The following is a 17,817-nucleotide window of genomic DNA, read 5'->3' on the forward strand; positions in this document are numbered from 1 at the left end:
ACTGGCTTTGTACTTGGAGGAGCCCAATCTTGACCGTAAAGTAAATTCAGATTTGGATGTACTTGCCTATTGGAAGGAAAATAAACGAAGATATTCCAAACTCTCATTGATGATGAGGGACGTCTTGAGCATACCTATTACCACAGTAGCCTCTAAATCTACCTTTAGCATTAGGGGTCGTATTATTGGAAAATATACAAGTTCTATTTTACCTGCAAATGCGGAGGCGAAGTTATGTATCTATAGATTGACTTTGTGGGAAAGAAGGTAAATCATTCTACACATATTACATATTTACTTTGTTTTGCTACAAATTGGTGTTCCAGTAAATAATTTTTCTTCCTTTTGTTTGTTTTCTTAAGGTTTCAATTAATTTGATGATAAGATTGCGGTAGATGTTCAGCTGTATTTTGATAGAATGCAACAAGCTTGCAATTGATCTTTTAGGCTGACATGCTTTAGTTGGGGTAAGCTTTATCTTTTTTTTCATTTAAAAGTTCGACAAGAACCAGTATTTAATGAGCTGTGACGCAAAAGACTTTCACTCATATGCAACAAAATGTTTAAACTTATTTTTGTATTCAGTTAGATCTATGTCAAAATCAGAATTAGTGTCTGATAGCTCATTGTTGGAACCCAACTCATTTTTTAAATTTGTTTCACATTGTGCAGCAAGTCCAAATGTAGTTTTGAGGAAGTGGAAACACTGCGGAGATGAAGAAAGAGGCTGCAAGATCGACTATATAAAATAACATTTTACTTATGTTTTTCGTTTATTATATTAAAGCATGTGATCTTATTATGTTTTTATGCATTAGACGAATATTTTAGACAGTGTTTGCTGTAAATACTTTTTGGTTACATTCAAATGGAGTCCAATGAAGATTGTTGCTTATTAGTAATTTGGAGCTATCAAAGTTTTGCTCTATGTATGAGGTGTTTTTGTGTATTTCTGCTAGTGTGTTGAAAAGAAAAGAAATTGGTGTAATTGTAGTAGTTTATGTAAGTTGCTTTTGTTAACACTTGTCTCTTTCCTTACATTTTTCTTTTATTTTTTATATTTTACTTGTACTTTGCTAAGTTATTTTATTTACTTTGGGGTCCATTTTAATCAACTAAAGTATGGAGAGCAGATGCATTAACTGTGGAGTGGAAACAGAGCTATGAAACTATTTCAGCTTATTTTCTCGGAGATGAGAGAACTATTGGAGAATTGATGCTCTAAAATGGATATAACTAGTATTTTATCCAACCCATATTATATCCAAACCCATATTTTACCCATATTAAAATGGGTGGATTGAATTATAACCCATTTTTAACCCGCCCAAAGTTTACCCAACCCGCCCATTTGCCACCACTAGCCCAAATCAATGGACTAGTCCAATGAAATTGGACTTTAAATAAATTCATATTTATTTGACTTAAATAATTAGTCAAATTATATTATTGGAAAAATTGTATAAAATAGCAAACTATTAATTCAAATTAAATGTTATAACCACAGTTTGATTTAATTGTAACCCGTAGCAAACTGTTGTCATTCGTCTCTCTCCCTGAAATTCTCGCTCGCCACTCTCCTTTTCTCGTTGGCAGTCTCTCCCTCACCTCTCTCACTTTTATACAAACACAAATGTATAAAATGTGTATGTGTTTGTATAAAGTGAGAGAAAATTGTTTATATACATATCTTTTTGTTCGCCTCTCTCCCTAGAGAATCTCGCTCGCCACTCTCCCAGATCTCGCTCCCCACTCTCTCTCACTTTATACAAACACAAATGTATAAATTGTGTTTGTGTTTGTATAAAGCGAGAGAAAATTGTATATACAAATACATATATTTTCGTCCTATACACTTATAATTATACAAATACAGATCTTTCCCTGCCCAGTTTTCTTTTGTCTTTCTCTCTTTCTCACTTTATACAAACACATATTATACAATTGATTCTTTTGTATATGTATACCGAAACAGATTATACTTATACAATTGATTCTTTTGTATATGTGTGCCGAAATATACATATTAATAGCCATAGCAAACATAAAGTTTGCTATGGAGTGCAATTATACAAACTATAGTTATAACATACAAATATGATTTTTATGTTTGCTAAACCTAAAATTTACTTATATTAATCCACAATATTTATTTGAACGAATATATCTTAATTTTAATATAACCCGAATCATTTTATAAATTTATATCCAATAAATTTAAATGATTACAAAAATATCATACCAAATACCATATAATTTTAGTCAAGGTATAAAAAAAAATTGATATCGATATATTTTTGTATCTACCATGTACCATGCCCAGTTGCCCACCCCTAATTGCTACACAGTAAAATCTAAAAAGATGAAATTAATTTTGCATTATTTTCTTTTTGTGGTTCGAGAGAATGTACTCTCATGAGCACAATACATGATATTGGGCTTATATAACTAATTTTATCGAGCTATCAGAATGGGCCCAATAGTGGGGGTTTCTCCACATTCTTTTAAGGTATAATAACATTAATATACCACATAAATAACATAGGGATTTTACGAAAAAATGTACAGCTGGCAAAAAACAATTTTCAACTACATAGCCACATGTAAATGTAAATATGTAATATATTCATATATTATAAATAGCTTATAATTGTGTATATATATAATGTATAACTATGTATCAGAGATGTATATATATGATATATACATTGTGATACAATATTTATACATTGCAACATTTTATCTTCCTTAACAGACTGATTGTTTTTTCAATCTCGGCCAACTCAAATCGCCACTAATCAGTCTCAAATTCTAGGTATGGGCTTCTCTAAATGTTTTAAGTCTTTTAATATATTTTTCCCTCAAAACAATTCACATTTATGGCAGATTAAATTTTAAATTTTGAGCTACAAAGTTCTTCAATAACGGATTGTTCCATTTTTCTTTCTTCTTCTTCCATGGCTGCTTTTCTACTTCTATTTCTTATTTTTCTCTGCATATTATGCTTCACTGAACGAAACCCACAAAATAAGATTGGGTAGGTAACATTTATGGTGAAAGTTAGGAAATAGAAAGGGATACTAGCAATATTGACAAGAATATTTATATAAGTCAATATTGCTTAGGAACTAATTACTTCGATACATTCTAGTTTGTAATATTATAAATTTTATCAATTTTTGGTGCGTCCAGATACATGTATCACGGGATACACGAGGTCAAAATTAGGTGTAGTTTACTCTAGATACACTGTAGCCAAGTGGATTCACATGTATCTTGGATACATAAATAAACTCGCTCGTCTATCTCCCATCTTGCTCACCTCTCTCCTATGTATGCTAATCACACTAGATATATACATATGCATGTATGTAGTGTGCATGTATTTGAGATACATGAATATCTCCCTCCCCATCTCGCTCGCCTCTCTCTCTGTATTTTAGTGTATGTGGTAGTAAACATGCATGTATCTAGTTGTATCTTGCCCAATATGTGATAGAAAATTCTTAATTAATGGTAAGATACGAAATTATATAAAATAATAGATATAATTAGTATATATGATATGGATGTATGTCTAATAAGATAATTTATAATTGAGTTATTTTGGATAAGAAATTTTAGACAAATAAATAATTTATCTAATTTTCCAATGACATACTAGTAACCTTGTAACCAACAATTCAAGTTGGCATCTGATAGCCTACTCACAAATGTGAAACATATAATGCAACGCTAGAATTAATTCAAATACAATAATTATGCCTTAATATAAAAAAATTCTAGTTCTTTCAGCTTTCTGTACGAGCCCAATACTCTTTAACAAGCATTCCAAATAATGAACCCTCTTTGTTTATCAACTTCTTTGGCTCATCAAACTCAACTAATTTCCCTGGAAAATAAAAAAAATGTGCAAATTGTAAGTTTCAACATATTATGAAATAGATACTTTCTTTGTATCAATCGAGGTTATGGCGAGATAGTTAAGATCCTTCATCTTTAGCCAGATGTCTCGGAATTTTAACCTAATATTGGCAAAAATTTCATTGTGGCACAATTGGAATTTTGAGATTCAAACTTTTAAATATTGACCGTGAATTTGGAAATAGAAAATACTTCTTCTATCCCAAATTATTATTTTGGAGTGTGACATAATTGTGACAAAGGAAGTGTAACATTACTATTGGAGTAAATATAAGTAACTCACCATCACTTATTGCCAAAACTTTAGTGTAATCCATAACTGTTGGAATTCTGTGAGCAACTGTTATGACTGTGCAGTCTGCAAATTCTAGCCTGATTGTTTTCTGCAGAATTGCATCTGTGGCATTGTCAATGGATGCAGTGGCTTCATCTAACACTAGAATTCGACTCCTCTTCAACAATGCGCGTCCCAGACAGAATAATTGTCTTTGTCCCATGCTCCAGTTTGATCCATCGTGTAGAACTGAAAGTATTGCGGAAAACAGGAGTCGTAAAGGGTGATCTTGAACTTTTGGCCACGCTTAGTAAATACTTTTAAAATGATCTATGTTTACCTGAGGAATCTAGTCCCCCTTCTTTTTCTTGGACAGCCTCTCTAAGCTGACACTTATCAAGAACCTTTAAGCAACAAAATTCTGTTAGTAACTTAGAATCATTAGAAATGAGACAACTTGTATATATATATATATAAAACTTACTTCCCATATCTGGTCATCACTATATTTTGATAAGGGGTCTAAATTGTATCTTACAGAACCTGTAAAGAGTGTAGGATCTTGTGGAATAATTCCAATATGCGACCTAAGGTCATGAAGCCTAATCGTTGAAATATCACATTCATCGATGATGATCTTTCCATCTGTAGGCTCAACTAGTCGAAACAATGCACTGATAAGAGTTGTTTTCCCACTGCCTGTTCTGCCTACAACTCCAATCTTTTGTCCCCCTTCAAATGTACAACTAATACCTTGAAGAACTAATGGAGCATTTGGCCTGTACCTCACCTGTTTCAAAACAAACTTACAAAAGATTAGCGTTGTTTTGAACAGATTGACGGTTCTTGCTACTGATAAGATCATACCTTTAGGTCGCAAATTTCCACTTTGCCACGCTTAGGCCAACCAGGTAGAGGGTGGTTTGTTTGCACTAGTTCAGATTCTTCACTAGGTATTCTCATGTATTGTTCTAGTCTTTCTATAGAGATTATAGAATTTGCTATTGTGCATTGACATTGAACACACCAAACAAGAATTGCATTTAGTGATAGGCCATAGGAGAATGCCATTCCAGTAAGTCCTGTTCAGAAACAAGGTTCAATCTGTGATTTTCTGATACGCGCAAGTAGGCCTTAGATAATGTCATATATCAAAGCATAAATCGAACAAACCAGAGCTCCCGCTATGAAGAGATGTCATGCCAAGCATCCATGAGGACATGATAATCGTGCATATTATCTCCAAACGTAAAATTAACCATTCAGTTGCTGAAAATGTATGGAAAATTGGCCTAGCATTTTTATCAATAAACTCCAAGTTCTTCAAAAAGAAACGGCCTTCCTGTGCAAAAGCTCGAATCGTCATTATCCCAGAAATGCTTTCAGCTAAATGGTTGGCCACTAAAGACTTTGTCGTTCCATTTAATCTCATCAGTTCTTTAGCAGAAGAATTGTAGTATCTCTGCAAGATAAAATTTACACATTTGAAGTAAGTACTAACATTTGAAAGCTATAAGAACTTAAAAGTTAGTACACTGTCTATTACCTGAACTAATATAGTTACGTAAATCATAAGCACGATGACCAGCAGGACCTCTGGAGCGAAAAAACACAGGATGACATAGGTAGAGTATAGAATAATGATTGATCCAACAGTGTAGTTCAGTAAGAAAGGCAACTCAATGTCAACAATGCTCAAATCTGAAGATACCTGCATAAAACAAATAGATCAACCAAGTAAAACTAAGATCAGACATAGGATGATTGATCCAACAGTTCAGTTCTTACCCGACTAAGCATTCTTCCAAAAGGCGTCGAGTCAAAAAAGGACATTGGTGCAGAGAAAAGAGAGCCTGACAGTGTAGAGTAAACTGATTTTGATGCACCAAGCCCCAGCTTTACCACTAATATGGATCTTAAAATCAGAAAGAGTATTAAACTAAAACCAGTGACTGTGTAGACCCTGATTAGCTTTAATCTGCTAACACTGGAATCTTGAAGGCCAATTGCCAACTTGTAGCTCTGTATATATTGCCCAACTACAAACATTGAGTAAACAATGACTGCCAATGAGAAATACAAGAATCCTTTGTTATGCTTTAGATATTGTATGTATGGCTTCAATCCAGTGTCTCCTACTTCTCGTTCTTCTGCTTTGATTAATTGATCTCCTTTTAAAGAAACTGCATCATCACGTTCCTCGAGGAAACATTATTATCAAACTCTATCTCAGCTTCCTTAGGCCTTTTAGTAGCATAAACTTCTTGACATTTTGGATCAGAAGTAGTTTTTTGTGCATTAACAAGGTCCTGAAATTCTTCACTCTTTGTCAGCAACTCATCAAATGTACCGGATTCCATGATCTTCCCACTAGATGTTAGCTGTTAAAATGGGGATAGATTATATTATAATACATCTTCATACATCACACTAAACTTTTCTCATACAACAAGAATTAACAGAGTTCTTTATGGAGGTTACTAACCAAAATAGAATCAAATGCTGGAAGAAATTCAACTTGGTGTGTCACCAGCAGCACAGTTTTTCCTGATAGAGCTCCCATGACATAATCCTACCAAATCAAATCGCGGGAAGTTGAGAATAATTTTTAATACTAGATATGGTTTTCAAAGAAGAAAAATGGATAAGACTTTATATAAAGTACATTAAATAGACTAGTCGAGGTATGTGCATCTACAGCACTAAATGGATCATCCAAGAGGTAAATATCTGCATCCTGATAGAGGGCACGAGCTAGTTGAACCCTTTGCTTTTGCCCTCCACTCAAATTGTTACCTCTTTCTCCTATCTCAGTAAGATCACCAAATGGAAGCATCTCCAAGTCTTTCACCAGTGAACTCCTTTCTATAGCTTGCCGATATCTTTGTGGTTCCATATTAGATCCAAATAGGATGTTTTCTTGTATGGTCCCTGTCTGAATCCATGCTGTCTGAGAAACATAAGCTATCTTTCCATAAACATCAACCTGCAAAAACAAAAAGAAGAAACAGTAACATCTTCTGATTACGCCGAAACAGCAAGTATCCTCTACCAATATCAATAAAGACTTACTGTGCCATTGATGTATGGAACTTCTCCAAGAATCAGAGACAAGAGGGTAGATTTCCCTGAGCCAACTTCACCACATACAGCCACTTTTTCACCATGTTTAATATCGAGAGTTATGTCCTTTAATGTAGGCTTTAAAGAATTCATCTCCCAAGAAACATCAGTGCAGTTTATACAAATGTTCACACCATCTTGCCTTTGCTTCTTCATATCCCTTGTATGCATGTCAGGTTCCTCAAGAAATTTCACAATCCTCGACAGCGAAACCTTTGCTTCAATAAACGCCCCGACAACATCAGGGAGATTTCTAATAGGCTGTTGAACAAGATTTATAGAGGCTAGAAATGTGAAAACATTGCTGACATGAAGAGGAACTCCAAACAAGTAGCAAGCTACAAAAGTTGCAGATGAGACCAGGATAGGAGATGACCAGAACAGGAGAAGGTAGTATCCTTTTTGTGTTTGTACAGATGATAGCCACTTGGTTTCTTCTGATCTCAACTTGTTTATCGCGTCCATGAAATGTTTTTCCCAAGAATATAACTTGAGAACCTTCATATGTGCAAGTGCTTCCGTGATGGCCTTTAGCCTTTTATCTTGTGCTATCATGAGGTTAGTCTGATACTTAAGCTGCAACTTGGATAATGGGGAATTTGCTAGTACAGTTAATATTACAATCACTAATGCTGCTGATGCAACTACCCCTATAGAATAGTACATTACACATAACACTAGGACGAGCTGAAGAATTGTCGTCCATATCTGATGAAACCAAAAGGGGAATTCACCTATTTTATGAGCATCTACAGTGACATAGTTCATTATCTGGCCAGGGGAATGAGTTTTCTTGGCAGCATTTAAGACATGAAGTTGTTTGTGAAAGATAGCTGCAGTCAGTGAAGATCTTACTTGCAGTCCAATCAGTCTAGTTCTGAAGTGCCATTGCCTCTCTGCTAGAGATTCCAAGCATTTCGCAAGGAAAAAGCCGGCTGTAAGAGTATATCCCTCATACTTAAAGGATTCTCTTCCTTGAGCAACCTCGATGAAGGTATGGAGAAACAACGGTCCTGTTGTCAGCGTTAAGATCTTAATTAGAGCAAACACCCCCGATAGCAGGATGGATTTTTTGTGGCAGAGGAGTATTGCCATTAATATAGAAGGTTTTCCTAAAGGGTCTTTTCTTTTTAGCATCTGCACTTTCTCATTGAACAAGTCAAAACATGTTCCTGCTCCATCGGCTGATCTCAGATGGGGAACGTCTTCGTCCTCAAGAGTCTTATTCTTACCTTTCTTCATTAATGGATTCAACCACCAAAATGACAATTTTCCAAGAAATCCAGCATTTGCAAATGGAGTAATAATTCCATCTTCAAATTCTTGTAAAGGCTTATAAAATGTCTCATCATATTCACTTTCCTTAATAAATCCAATGCAGAGCAAAAGTATTGTTCCAAGAAAAGATAGTGCATTTAATATCACTTTGGTAGTCTCATAATTAAATTTCCACATAGATGTTATACAAAGAAACATTGCTAACAAGAATGCAATGATTGAATAAATCTTCACTATAAGGAAAGTTTGTTGCTTGCATAGGCTAATGAATGAACTTACAAATAACCATGTAATGCCATGGACAAGAAACACAACAAATTCATATTCTTGGTGTTGCTCTTTAAGCTTCCATACTCCAAAAGCTATGTATCCTATGCTCAAGCATCCATTAAAAATGGTTGAAGAAATTGACAACTTAGGAATTCCATAAGATAATAACTTTTTCAATGAAATCTTACAAACTAGGACAACTAACAAGATGAACAATAGTAGGAAGTCCACAGATAACAGAAAAATATGATTGAGACATGAATCTGAATTGAGCATTTCAAGAAAAGAACTAAAGGGCTCTCTACAATAGTTATTTGAGAAATTCATAGATTCAATTTCTTGTTGAAAAGACTTTAAAGTTTGTATCTTTTTAACTTTGTCAACAACAAATAAGCAATGATTATATATTATATAATACGTATGTTTTGAATGATGAATATAATATTATATACAACTATATTATAAGATATATTGTTGAATAATATAGGTATTGACCTTATGGTACACTTAAATGTTTTCACATCACAAGCAGTAACTGGAGATTCAATATAAAATGTTTTGTACATGAAATGAGCATTAAATGATGAATCTTTAATATCCTATAGGTATAACCGTATATATATATGAAAGTAGAGTCAATGATTATTTTTAGATATTTTCTTTTCTTTTTCATATGCTGTTTTTCTCCCTATAGTTTCTATAATGATTATAATGTGGTCCTTTTCACTAAATAAGAAAACTTAGATTAATGAAAAACAAACACTAAATGTCGAACCGAACAAATTTATATCATAGATCAACCTTTTTATAACAGTGCATCCATCATCTCAAAATCTTGGATACGCCTATGGGCCTCTAATGAGAACTATCCAAAAAAAATCGTACCTTCTCCTCACGCAGATCAACAACCATGACCCATCACAATGGCAACAACAATGGCAACAATCCTAGAGTTGTCAATGTTGATAACACGATGGGTACCAACATTATCATTCAGTTCAATCTTGCGTCCCAATTACCCATCAAACTAAGCGGTGGTCTCAACTTCACCACCTGAAAAGCCCAATTATCCGTGCTTATGTATGGCTACAACCTCTTTGGCCATCTCGATGGGACCACTCCGACCCTCAATAGCATGATTACCCTCAGTATGAACACAACTCCTAATCCTACCTTCTTAACTTGGTTCCGTCAGGACAAACTCATCCAGAATGCCCTCATGGCTTCTGTCGAACCCATCATTTCTTATACTGTTGTTGCCGCTGACTTGGCTAAATTAGCTTGGGATGTTTTACATACCACTTATGCGAACAAATCTCAAACTCGGTTCTTTAGTTTGCGTGATCAGCTTGTCCGTGTCGCTGAAGAATCTCACTCCATTACTTATTATCTTCACACTATTCGATCTCTTTCGGATGAGTTAGCCACTGTTGGTGCTCTTGTGTCCAATCCCGAATTCATCGTCAAAATACTCAGTGGTCTAGGTCCTGAGTTTCGTGAGATCTTTGCTGCCATTCGTGCACGTGATACGGCTACCTCCTATGAGAAATTGTTTGAAAAACTACTAGACTATGAACTTTTCCTTTGTCATGAGAATGCTAAGAAACTATCTAGTCCTATCACTGCTGCAGGCGCTACTCCCACCAAATCCAACACCAATAATCACAACAGTCTCAAGTAGACCAACAATTCTCAACAATGGTGCCAGAACTGACGTCCAAATACTCCACCATAATGGCAGTCCAACTCAAATCCAAACGGTGTTACTCGATGTCAACTATGTAACAGGATTGGCCACACCGCCAATGTCTGCCGCTCGAAGTCTCACAATCACTTTGAAGCCAAATCCAACTATGCAAGTGGGTTACTACAGCAACCAACCCCTGGATAGTTGATATAGGATCCACACATCATCACAACAGAGTCGCACAATCTACAATTGTGCCACGGTAACGAGGATGTATCCATGGGTGATGGTAACAAATTCCCATCTCTTACATTGGTTCTACTTAATTGAATGCATCAAATAATGTTTTAAGTTAACCCACACTTTGTGTGCCCCTTCCATTAAACGGAAACTTCTCTCTGTTTCTAAATTTTGTCAAGACAATCTAAAGTCTATTAAATTTTTTCCCATTTACTTTGTTATGAAGGATTTGAAAACGCGAAAATCGCTGGTGAACGGCCGAATCAACAATGGACTGTATGAGTGGTCTGCCTCACATCCTCAAGCTCACATAACTGCACCATTCATTCTTCTCACTACTTGGCATCAACGTGGTCATCCTCACTCTAGAGTTCTTAGGTTTATTTTAAATAAATTCTCGCTACCGTTTCATCAACGAGACAAACTCTTTCATTGCAATTCTTGCTTATCTGATAAAGCCCATCGACATCCTTTTACTCAATTATCAATGAGTAGCTCTATACCACTTCAAATTATTTTTAGTGATTTATGAAGGCCATCACCGATTTTATCTCTTGATAGAAGTTGTATTATTGTATCTTTGTTGATCAATATACATAATACACTTGACTCTACTCATTAACCAAAACAAGTGAAGTTAAAGACATCTTTAAAAAATTTCATCCTTTGATGGAAAAACATTTTGACACAAAAATTTTATCATTGTATATTGATGGCGGAAGAGAGTATAAAAGTCTTGACGCCTTTCTTTCACTTCATGACATTGAATACCTCTCCACCCCATATTATACGTCTCTACGAGTTGCACTTGCAAAACGGCAACATCGTCATATCGTTGAAACTGCAAGAACACTCTTACATGAGGCATTCCTTTGTAACAACCTGTTTTCGTAGTTAGGGAAAATCCATTGGGGAAAAATTGGGGCCAGAAAACTTTTGAGTAGTGACTTGAAAATTCTTATCCTAGTCTAGTTTTGGATGAAATCTGAGTCATGCGAGGTCTAGGGAAATCTGGTAATGAATGAGAGATTCAATAATGATTTTGGTTACATAAGTGGATAGCCAAGACATTAGGGAGCCCGTACGGCTTTACGGAATCGAATTCAGGTGAATAGAACTCCCGAAATTGATCTTAGCATAAACGGGTAGTTTTTGGACGTCAAGGGTTGAAGGTGTGTTGTGAAATCGGGGTTTGAAACTCTAATTCCGACGTTCTATCTCCACACAAGCCGCTGTGGCGAGATTTGGTCCGCCTTAGCGGCCCAGTCGTAAATTAAGTCGAGATTAAACCCCAAAACGTTTATTTTCTGCAAACTTCGTTCTTAAAAGTTAAGAGACGACCCAGGATAAGTTCTTGACAGTTTTCCATGATTTTTGGTGCTAACGATAAGGATTTACTCCCTTAATCTATTTTTCGATTCGTAGAACTTAGATTCACGGGTAATTATTGTTGGGGGAGGGTTTTGGCCTGAAGTTAATGGTGGAAAAAGCCCTAAGTTGGGTATTGGGATCTTGGGTTTGGCCTAAGGTTGATAATTTCAATTGTAATCTAGGTAATTAGGCCTCGTTTATTGATCCTTGCATTAATTTATGTTTTTAAACGACAAACAAGATAAAAGAATCCAGAAAGGGAAGATTCAAGTGTCGTAGGGGGATTCAAGCTGGGTTTCAAGGTAGGTGATGTATTGATTTCTTGTTTGTATGATGTATGTTGGTAATTTCTTCATTGCATGTATGTATGTGAATGAAGCATTGTTGATTAAACCTAATGAAATGAGTATGAATGAACAAATGTATGCCATGATTTAACATTTGATTGTATGATTATGAGTATGTACATTATGAGTGTGAATGTGATTGTGGTTGTGTTGATTGGATCAGGTGTCACGTTCCGACACATACATTGGATCGGATGTCATATGCCGACACATATATTGGATCGGGTGTCACGTTCCGGCACACTAATTGGGATTGGGTGTCACGTCTAGCACACTAATAGTTTGGGTATGGGTTCCACGAGAGAACCATTGAATTGTCATAGCTACTTGTTATTGAGAAAATGGAATTGTACATTGCTCCTGAAATGATAATTGATGTGTGTATATATATTATGTACATATTATGCTTGCTATGTTGTGACTGCAAATATATGTTTTACTTACGGAGGATAGTCGCGTGATTCTATCAGTACACAGTGATTGTATATTGATACTGCACTTGCTCGTTCTTTGTTGAATACAGGACATCTTCAGGCGGCTATTGATAGACCTCAGCTAGAAGATCTATGATCGAGACAGGATTTCAAGGGTGAGCCAGTTCTTTCAGGCTGCCATGGAGTCTTTCCTATTGTTTGGTCCATTTCCTTCGGACTTAGACTATTTAGATATTTTTTATGTTAGTTGGGGTTGTACCCCTTTTCCTTAGACATGTTGATCGTTAGAGTTTTGGTACATTGACTTTCAGTTTCTAGGGGTTGTTTTTTGAAAATGTTTTATTAGCTGTTTTGTTAAACTTTCAGAGTTTATGGGAACTCCATATTTTCTTAAAGATTTAAACCTGCTTTCGTATCTTTAAATGTTCTAGTTTTCGTTAAGTTGTGTAGTTGGGTAGTTGGGTTGTAGTAGTGGTTCTCCCACCGGAAGGTTAGTGTGGGTGTCAATCACGACGGTAGTCGTGACATCCTTCCACCCCAATTTTGGTCTTTTGCATGTCATCATAGTATCTACCTCATCAATCGTATGCCAACCTCTCACCAAGATAATCAATCTCCATTCAAACGATTACTTGGTAAATCACCCGATTATAACTACCTACAAATTTTTGGTTGTTTGTGTTATCCATCGCTTAAACCATACTCCAAGAATAAACTTGAACCAAAATCTACCATGTGTGTCATTCTCGAATTCTCCTTACAGGGCCGACTCAACAACATTGGGGGCCTAAAGCAAAACTTAAGAGAGGGGACCTAATCTTTTTTTTCATCATATATACTTTTATTTAAAACTACATTTCTAGTTATTTTAGATGTGAAGTGATCATTATGTATTATTTTATAATCAATTTGTTTTAATAATTCATTTTCAAATGATAATATAGCTAATTCATTCAATCTCTCTTGAGACATTGTTGATCTTAAAGAAGATTTAATCAATTTTAATTTTGAAAAAACTTCTTTCAATTGCTTCAGGAACTGTTAACATTCTATAAGCAATATGTGTTTTTTTGATTGAGTATTTTCATTAGATCATTATCTTCTACTTGTATTATTTCTCTTACCACTTTTGATTCAAAAAAAATAAATCTAAACCATCAATATCAGAATAACTATTACGTGTTGAAGAAAGTTCAAGGTTAAGACAATATTTTCTTACCTCATCATCTAGTGATCTCAATATTTTACCACTAAATCAAAAATCAAAAATATTTCATATGCTTCAATTAGTTATAATCTATTTTGAAGTGAAAAAATAGTTTGATCTACTCTACATATATAAAGAAATCAACTCTAAAAGATTCTTCACGGGACTTTGTGATTTCGCTATCCATATTTTCATCAAATTGTTTCTTACGAAATTTAGGTTTATTTTCATCTCATATGTAATTTCCTTAGTATAAATCATAACACTCACAGTACATATAATTTTTTTAAAAACAAAATAACATATATAAATAATTGTTTTTTTTTAAATGAGAGCCCCAAAATATATGGGCCCCAAGCAATGGCTTTAGTGGCCTAGACGGCTCTGTCTCCTTATCTCATCATTGTCACCAATGTTTTCACCTAATTTCTGCAAAAGTGTATTTATCCCGAGATGTGCGATTTGTTGAACATATTTTTTCATTTAAAACTTTGTTCTCCAATACTACCATTAAACCAACTCACTTGGAATGGGAAAAAACCACAATGCCAAATTTCCAAACCCTACACTCAAAGTTCCCATAGTTACAAATCTTCCCCATCCATTAGAAATAGAAGCACACACAATTACAGGTCATCATCTGCTCCTTCTCCAGCCAAGTCCTAGGGCAACTCAAACTCACAGTCCTTATCCGACAATGCATTCGTGGCAGATGTAGCTTCACCTCTAACAACTTCCCTTTCTCCTGGTAAATTTTCATCTCCCTCATCTCTTATAATTCCTACTTCCCGAAACTCATCTTCTATACCTATTTCCCAGTGTCTCCCACCACCACGCCTCCTCACAATTTCACAAACGCCTTTCCCTATAAACACACTAGCACCTCACCTCCTCTTCTTGTCTATCAACATTGGAACACCAACCCGTCAACACACCTGGTTCCTCGGCCAGCCAGCCCTATCACCGATTTGGAGCTCACTCATTCACCGCCTAACTGTTTGTTTCCTCCTATATGTGTTGTCATTCGATCCCAAAACAACATCACCAAATCCAAACAATTTTTTGATTACCTAGCCAAATTGAACCCCTACTATTACACACACTGTTGTCAAACAAGCACAAAAATATCTCGAGTGGAGTGATGCGATGAAACAGGAACTTGATGCTTTAATTAAAAACCAGACCTGGAAACTTGTTCTTCCATGTAAGTGGGTTTTCACGATCAAGAGAAATGTCAATGAGACCATCGATAGATACAAAGCCCGCTTGGTTGCAAAAGGCTTCACTTAGAGATAGGGTATTGATTTGCATGCCACATTCATCCAGTCATCAAGCCCACCACAGTTCGCATCATCCTCTTTATGGCAATTCGTCATAATTTGCACCTTCTTCAGCTTGATGTCCATAATACCTTCCTCCAGGAAACCTGGGCGAGGAAGTGTACATACAACAACCTTCGGGGTTTACTAGTAATGACAAACCAATGCATATATGTCGTCAGTGCAAGGCAACCTATGGCTTGAATCACACTCCTCGCGCTTGGTAAAATGCTCTCAAGGGTTACCTTTCATCCATAGGCTTTGTTAAGACAAAATAAGATGTCTCGCTACTTGTTAGACATAGTCTAGGTGGCATATTGTTCGTCTTTGTCTATGTCGACAATATCATTCTTACTAGAAACAACACTTTAAGTGTCAATCAGGTTATCAGTTCCCTTGCTTCTTGGTTCTCTATTAATAATTTAGGTAATCTTCATTACTTTCTTGGTGTTAAAATGATACGGAACTCTTCAGGTTTAATTCTCACCCAAGCAAACTATGTGAATGAGATTTTAAATGATGAGCTAATGACCGACTTCAAGAGTGTCAACACACCAGTGAGTGACTCTGAGTTACTCACCTAATCTGATGGAACTCACTTGACTGATGCTACACGTTATCGCCGAGTCTTAGGTAGGATTCAATATCTATCTTTCATCAGACCGGTCATAGCCTATGCAGTAAACAAGTTGTCTCAATTAATGCAGGCATCATTAGACCTTCACTGGAAAGCTGTGAATCATGTTCTCCAATACCTATGTGGTACATTTCAACTCGGCCTACGTGTTACTCCTATTAATGACTCTAATCTACATATGTACTCTAATGAGGATCGGGGTGGAGACATCTCTGACAGAGTATCTACATCTGGTTAATTCATGTTTCTTGGTCAGAATCCGATTAGTTGGTCCTCAAAGAAATAAAATATTGGCTCACGCTCCTCCACCGAGTCTGAGTACATGGAGGTGGCTAATGCCCTTTCCAAAACCTTGTGGGTCACCAATCTCCTAAATGAGCTGTGTTTTCCAGTACATTAGCTACCCACAATCTATCGTGATAATCTTGGAGCCACATTCCTGAGCAAGAATCATGTGAAGCATGCTGCAGTGGACTTTCACTGTGTTCGCCACCATGTCAACATCAAAAGGGATTATGTTGTTCATGTCCATGGTGTTGATCAAATAGTCGACACTCTCACCGAGACATTGTCTAAATCTACATTTGAGAATAATCTATTCAAGTTAGGCTTAGTGACCCATCGCCTAACTTGAGGGGGCGTATTGGAGCATCATAAGTCAGTCCAGGCAGTAGTAGTTAAGTCGGTGTTAGTGTTTCATAGTCCTTTCTTATTTAGGAATCTGCTTTAGCTATATCAAAAAATATTATTTATGTAGTTCAATTAGTTTAGGAGTCTTATTAGTTTCTTTGTAACTCTATTTAATACCTTTTTGCCTTCATTAATAAAGTATCGTTTTCAAGAACCTAATCAGTCTTTACAGTGATGAGTCATAAAATTAGAGAAAATTTTAAATATGACTATAATTTGGGCATAATTACTTATAACTAAGGGGTATTTCCAACTCATATCTATGGTTTGAGATGCTAAGCAAAAAAAAAGCTCTCGTATCTCTGCTTGTCTCTCTCTCTTCTCTTCTCTCTCCCTCACTCTCTCTCTTCTGTCTTTTTCTCTACCTCTCTTTTTATTTTGTATTTCACATATCTCTCTGTATTTTTTTATTTTTTTTTAGGTATCAGGTTACTATATTTGTAATATTAATATGTGCATTTAGATTGTATCACTTCTCCGTCTCACCCTTTCTTTCTCTCTCTGTGTTCTGTATTTTCACTACTCTCTCTCTCTCCCTCTCTCTTTCTCTGTATTTCTATATTTTTTATGTGTTGGGTGATTGTATTTGTTGTATTCATACATACTTTTAGAGTGTATCATCTCTCTCCCCCTCCCTCTCTCATTCCCCTCTCTCTATATGTATATTCTATATTTCCACATCTCTCTTTTTATTTTCATATTTTTGAAGATGACTGGATTGTTGTATTAATACGTGCATCTAAGTTGTATTATGTATTTCTACCTCTCTCGCTCTTGTATCACTTGTACTAATTTATTCGTGTATAACGTGTATTCATTCACTCTTGTATCACTTGTATTCATTCACTCTTGTATCACTTGTATTCATTCACTCTTGTATCACTTGTATTCAAAACTCTTGTAGCACTTGTATTTAAAGCTCTTGTATTTCATTTAGCTCAAATGCTTTGCAAGATATACTTCAAGATTTTAGATTTTTACAATAAATAAGATTTTTACAAGTAATACTTCAAGAT

The 17,817-nt window shown here is 35.5% G+C and overlaps 1 pseudogene; it reads right to left on the reverse strand.

The window, feature by feature from the left end:
- Nucleotides 1–3,782: 3,782 nt before the first annotated feature.
- On the reverse strand, nucleotides 3,783–8,776 carry LOC125818382 (ABC transporter C family member 10-like; annotated as a pseudogene).
- Nucleotides 8,777–17,817: the final 9,041 nt, after the last annotated feature.

This window comes from Solanum verrucosum, unplaced genomic scaffold, assembly GCF_900185275.1.
Source record: "Solanum verrucosum unplaced genomic scaffold, falcon-dt-bn FXZP01000253.1, whole genome shotgun sequence".
Classification (NCBI taxonomy): Eukaryota; Viridiplantae; Streptophyta; class Magnoliopsida; order Solanales; family Solanaceae; genus Solanum; species Solanum verrucosum.